We start from the raw sequence: 6,000 nt of genomic DNA, 5'->3' as shown, positions 1-6,000 counted from the left end.
TAAGCACTGCTTCCAGCCAAGAGTGATACCATATATGCCCCATAGCTGCAGAAAAGGCTAACATTGTTATCTTTTTACAAAAAAACAACTGAACATGAGAGGTTTTTGGACCAATTTTGTGTTTTCCATTCTTTAAGCACCGGTTTGAGCACTGTTTAAGCACCGGCACGTTTCAAAAGTACCGGTTTGGCACCGGTATCGGATAAAACCTAAACGATACCCATCCCTAGCTAACGCTGAGAGCTTCAGATGGCTCGAGATAAACGCCATCGTGAGGCAGGAAGAAGAAGATGAACACGGAGCAAACTTGAGCTGAGATGATCTGCTGTGACATTGTGAACACGGGCTGCACGCAGCTCCGTGCATTTCCATCACGGCAGCAGCGCAGCAGACAATCATCCGCAAACTCGAGTGTTTTCTAACTTTATGAACTTTTAATATTGTCGCGTGAGACGTGTTTGACTTTGAGCGTTGAACTCAGGAGGAATTTAACAGATCCTCCTAGCAGAGTGTGTGCCACATTTAACACACCTGTGTGTCTTTCTTTACACACACACACACACGTTCCCACCCAAACTCAAACCACAGGGTAAATACCTCGTGATTCACTGCGAACGTCATCTCAGCTCGTAAACTTAGCTCACACACCTTAGCTCACACACCTTAGCTGATCCAGCTCAGCACTGATTGGAGTCATTGTAGCCCGAGGACACGTCTTTGCCCTCAAAAGTGTGTGTGTGTAACAGGTGGTCCTACTGTGTGCCGTGTGTGACTGCAGGGCTCGATGGTCACTCTTCCCTCACAATAAAGGACACTTCCTCCTTCCTCTGTTTACTCCCTCATCAGAGTAAACAAAGAAAGCTGCCTCTAAACGCTCGCAGACGTAAGTAAGTGGAGTGGTCATTTCCCGCTGTCAGGTATGTCAGCCCCGAGGCCACGGCGGAGGTTCGGTGACACGGCGAGTTTGGTGGCAGAGATGTCCCCTGAGAGCCTTCGTCACAGCTCTGCTCGAGGACGGAGAGGCCAGACCACACAAGGAGCTCGGTGAGGACACGCTCGGGATTTTTAACATTTCACATGAAGCCCTTTGCAAATCTTTCTCTGGACAGACTTTGTTATTCTCATACTGAAGAAATACACAAGTTACAGGAGCACAAGCGTCAGGAGGAAACGGCACGTTAGAGATTTTATAAAAAATAGAAAGATAAACAGATAAATACAAAAACAGTTTGCATAGATAAGAACAAGTGTTATTTATATGCACAGAAAGTTGATATCAGGATGTGTGTGACCACTTGTTGTTGCTAAAAACACAAAATGACACAAAACAGTTTGACTGTATTCTAATTTTTGTTTGTGTCACTTTTACTTTATTTAATTTAATTCAATTCAATTCAATGTTATTTATACAGCGCCAAATCACAACAAAAGTCGCCTCAAGGCGCTTCATAGATACAGAGAAAACCCCAACAATCATATGACCCCCTATGAGCAGCACTTTGGCGACAGTGGGAAGGAAAAACTCCCTTTTAACAGGAAGAAACCTCCAGCAGAACCAGGCTCAGGGAGGGGCGGGGCCATCTGCTGTGATTGGTTGGGGTGAGAGAAGGAAGACAGGATAAATTACCTTTTGATTTAGAAATTTGTAGTTAAAAAGCTCAAATTTCTTTAACTTTGGAACTGCAGACACACTGTACACAATAATAATTGATAAAAAAAAAAAAAGTGTGCGTATTAGCTTCAAGGTCAGCACCACGCCGTTTTGCCTTCAGGGGTTGAGATTAACAGATTTAGATCCAAGGGTGGATAATTTATCAGCTAATGCTAGCTTTGTTAGACATCACCCACAGGTTAGTGTAGCCCCGGGGAAGCTTTGAAGTTAGTTTGAAACATCAGCAACGCGTCTGCAGCACATCCTGCTTTATTAGCATTTTGCACGCCGTTAACGGGCCGCAGTTTACGAGACGAGTGCCGAGTTGTTTTCAATGTGACTTGAGATTAAGACCCTAAACTAACCACGGGTCACTGAGGTCAGAGATCAAAGTAGAAATATGGCAATTTTTTTCATAAACTTACATAAGTTCTTTGTGCAACCAGAGAAGTCGCCCCCTGGTGGCCATTAGAAAGGAAACAGATTTAAGGCACTTGCGTGGTGCCAATATCTGGGGGTTATTGCTTTTCTTTATTTTATTTTATTAAATAATAATATCTGTGAATTTATCTCATCAGTACTGGAGGACAGATGTCATTTAGTCTTTGTTGGTACAGTTAGCTGCACATCAAGCCTCACTGTTTGTCTCCGAGCATGGACGGACTCATTTTTGGAGCCAGTCTCAAGTGGACGTTAAAGGAACTGCAGTTTGTGGATTTGCTGTTTAATGAACATTAGTGACTTGAAACTGGCTCAAACTGCTGTAGGCAGAAGTACAAAGATCGGAGATGCTGCAAATTTCAAATTCAAATTCAAACTTTATTTGTCACATACACAGTACAATATGCAGTGAAATGCTTAGACAACTGCTCGTGACCTAAAGAAAAAAAGAAAAGGCTATGAATGAGATAGGAAATAAATATGAAAATTAAAAAGGGTAAATTTAACTGGGAAGGAATAAAATAAAATATAAAAATTAAAGTTAAAAATGAGATAACTGTACAACAAAATACACAAATACACAGTATAGAAATATATAAGAATGTATAAAAAAATATAAATATATATATACACAATAACAGCAGCTGTACAAGTATTAACTGGAAATGAAGAATATAATGTCCAGTGTTGTGCAATCCACATTATTTAGTGTCTTGTGCAGTGCAAATATGCAAATATGCAAATATGCAAATATGCAGTACGGGATGCTGATACTTTAATACTAATGGAAACCAAACGAGAAGAATGGAAACAAGGTGGGAGACACAGAGACGAGGTGTTCCCCAACTTCATCAACAGGAAATTAAGTTTCTTTTTTACTGTCATGATGAAATAAAGTTTTACTCAAACATGCAAAAACCCGACAAAAGGTTCAGATTCTTAGAAACTTCTAGGAGTCCGATGTGCTAATGTTCAGGAGGTGAAGCTTCTGGCTTCATCCTTATTACATAAAGACTTTCACTGTGTGTGTGTGTGTGTGTGTGTGTAAAACAGCCGACCAGCCGCCGCCGCCTCCCCTCTCTGAAAACAGGCGTCTCTTTTATAAGCTCGAGTGGAGCAGAACAGTAGCCCTCGCTCCCGGCAGAGGTCACGACCTCTCGCCCTGGCCCGAACCCGATACCCCCGGCCTACCGGCTCGGCGGGGCGCTCCGCCTGAAAGATAAGGAAGTGGACCACCGGTAGTCCTGGCGCAGCCCCTCACCCCTGGGCTGCCCCGAGGGTCAAACCCAGTGCGCCTCACCTTACTCACCTTCCTCCCTCCCGTAGTCAGAGTTTGCACATTTCTCTGTCGCAGATTCAATCTGTCCACTTTGCTGCATTTAACACCTTATTTTGGATAATTGTTTCCAAATCACCTCTGCTTCATACAAAACCATTAAACGTCATCATGAGACGTGAGAGCACGATCAGGTGGAAACAACAAGCACCACATCCTGAGCGATGGCTGCACAGTTACACATCAGCCAGATGTTTCCAAGCACTGTGTGAAGTATGAACCATCATCATCATGTAAAACTGAGAATATTTAAAAGCTGCAAAGCAAATGTAGGTCTTTGTGTTTGACTTTGGACGGACTTTGTCATTACAGCCGTGCAAGATGCAATTACAAACCTGCACAGGTGTGTAGTTTAGATCAAAGTCATGGTCATTTCTGAAAATGTTTGTGTTCTGACACTTCGAGCGTAAGTAAAGGACACCAGGAGCAGAGTGTCTACACTCCCAAACTACCATTACTGTTCATGGTGTGTTTTTTGGAGCCAGAATCATGATGTCTGCACGAAAGCATCGAGTGCTGAGGTACATTAACAGTCACTAGCTTGGTTAGCAAGACCGTACGTGTTCAGCTGTACAGCTAATTTTGATCCAACCTGCCGACTAATGTCCAAATATAACATTTTACTCAGCGAACGTCACATAGACAGATAAATGCTCCAGGAGGCTCCAGTTCAGGTACTGCAGTTAGCTACAGAGCTGCTGAACTACACCTCCATCTTTAAGCTTTAATAAAACCGTGTGCTCAATATTTTCTGCTACTTTACGTACTAAATTCTCAGCGTTAGTCTTCACTTTAATGTTTTTTTCTGGGGCTAAATTGACACAACGCTCAGATTTCAAAGATTCAGACGCTCTCGGTGAAGTGAGAAGATGCAAACAGGTTCACAACATTTATTCTCCACCACACACACCGACAGCTTCCCTGCTGACGACAGGAGAGAACGGACACGGATTCGTCTCCTGCTGGAATCAAACCGGCTTCGCTTATCTGCTTTAAATAATGCGACAGCATCCATGTGACGGATTCCAGACAGAATATTTTTACAGATCTCAGCCCGATGTTGTGGCAAAACGTAAAAAGATGTCTTTGCTTGTGTTGCTCAGCCCCTCGTACATCCAAATTCAGACCGTTTAGTCCTTTAAAACTCGAAGATTGTGTCCAGATAAATCAAACACACATCGGTGAGACTCGTGTTTGTGGACACGAGTCTCTCTGAATTTAGAAGATCCAGTTTTTTCATGACCACTTTGATTTTCAGATATGTTAATTATCATTAAATAAATATTTGTTTTGTATTTACTAGATGAAATCTTCCATCTTCCTCAGACATGTTTCTGTAGAAGCTGCTTATTTGAGTTAACATCTGCATGCTTCATAATCTTCACGACTGCACTTTGAAAATAAATCTACATGATGACATACGGGTGAAGTCAAACGCTGAGCGTCTGTAGACGACCTCGTTATCACCCCATCGTGAACTTTTCCCCGTCTTCCCTCATTCATCTTCTCTCCACTCCAGGGAACGAGCGAAAACTTTCCCTCTCCTCCCTCCTGCTGCTCGGCTGCACGTTGCAGTGTTGAGTTTCCAGGAAAGACGGTGTAAAATATCCGACCGCAGCTTCCGCTGTAAACCGACAGCTGCTCCGCTGACTGGCAGCTCTTTAACAGGACAGGAAGTCAGCGTCCACCAGGCTCCTGGTCCAGGTCATGGACCAAAAAGGCTTTAGAGACGAGGAGCTCTTTCGCTTCACGCCAAAAGATTCCTCATTTTCGCCAACACTGTGATGTGGTGGTGCTGCTGGTGGTGATAACCTAGAAAACATCCTGAAGACGAACGTGGAGCTAAACCTGCAGTTCCTCTTATGTCCTCTAGAAGCTCCAAAAGTGCGCCAAACCCTCTCATGTTAAATTGTTCAATTAGCAGCACAAATAAAACCCCTGATTTCTGTTTCCATGGCGCTTTGACCGACAGTCGGATGCTGACACAGGCGGCTGTAGCTGCTGCACTTCACCTCTTCAGACTGGAGTCATGGAGCCTCGTGAGCTGTTTGCTTCTTAACCCTTTAAAGCCGGTCAGAGCAGCACGCTCCATTATGTGTAACTACTTTTAAATCCCGGTAGCTCTGCAACCACGTGAGCTAGCGCAATAATTTTTTTTGCATATGAAACCGGAGGAGTTGTACTTACATCTTATGCCATCAGCTTGTCCTCGGTCACAGTTTCCTTCCACATATAGCTTTGCAAAAACTGCATAAAAAGCGCTTGCAGCAACACAAACATAATATTCCAGAAACACGCTTTGCCGATCCGATCAGCTGTTCATAACAGTTCAGCGCGAACTACCGCATGTCCGCCATGACCTGCCCGAAACCGGAAGTGACGTCATTTTTGCGGAAATGTAGTTTTTTTTTTTTACCATCAGGGCCTCATGAGCCTATACTGGTGTTTTTAAAAGTTATGTTTGACTTTCTGACTTTCTGTGTGGTTTCTGGGATGCTTAGGACTCATATTGCACTGCTGGAAATAGTTTATTTTGATGCATATGCTGCTTTTTTGCAAACTTGCATTATAA

This window comes from Neolamprologus multifasciatus, chromosome 13 (assembly GCF_963576455.1).
Source record: "Neolamprologus multifasciatus chromosome 13, fNeoMul1.2, whole genome shotgun sequence".
In the NCBI taxonomy this organism is placed as follows: Eukaryota; Metazoa; Chordata; class Actinopteri; order Cichliformes; family Cichlidae; genus Neolamprologus; species Neolamprologus multifasciatus.
This window is presented reverse-complemented; position numbering follows the sequence as displayed.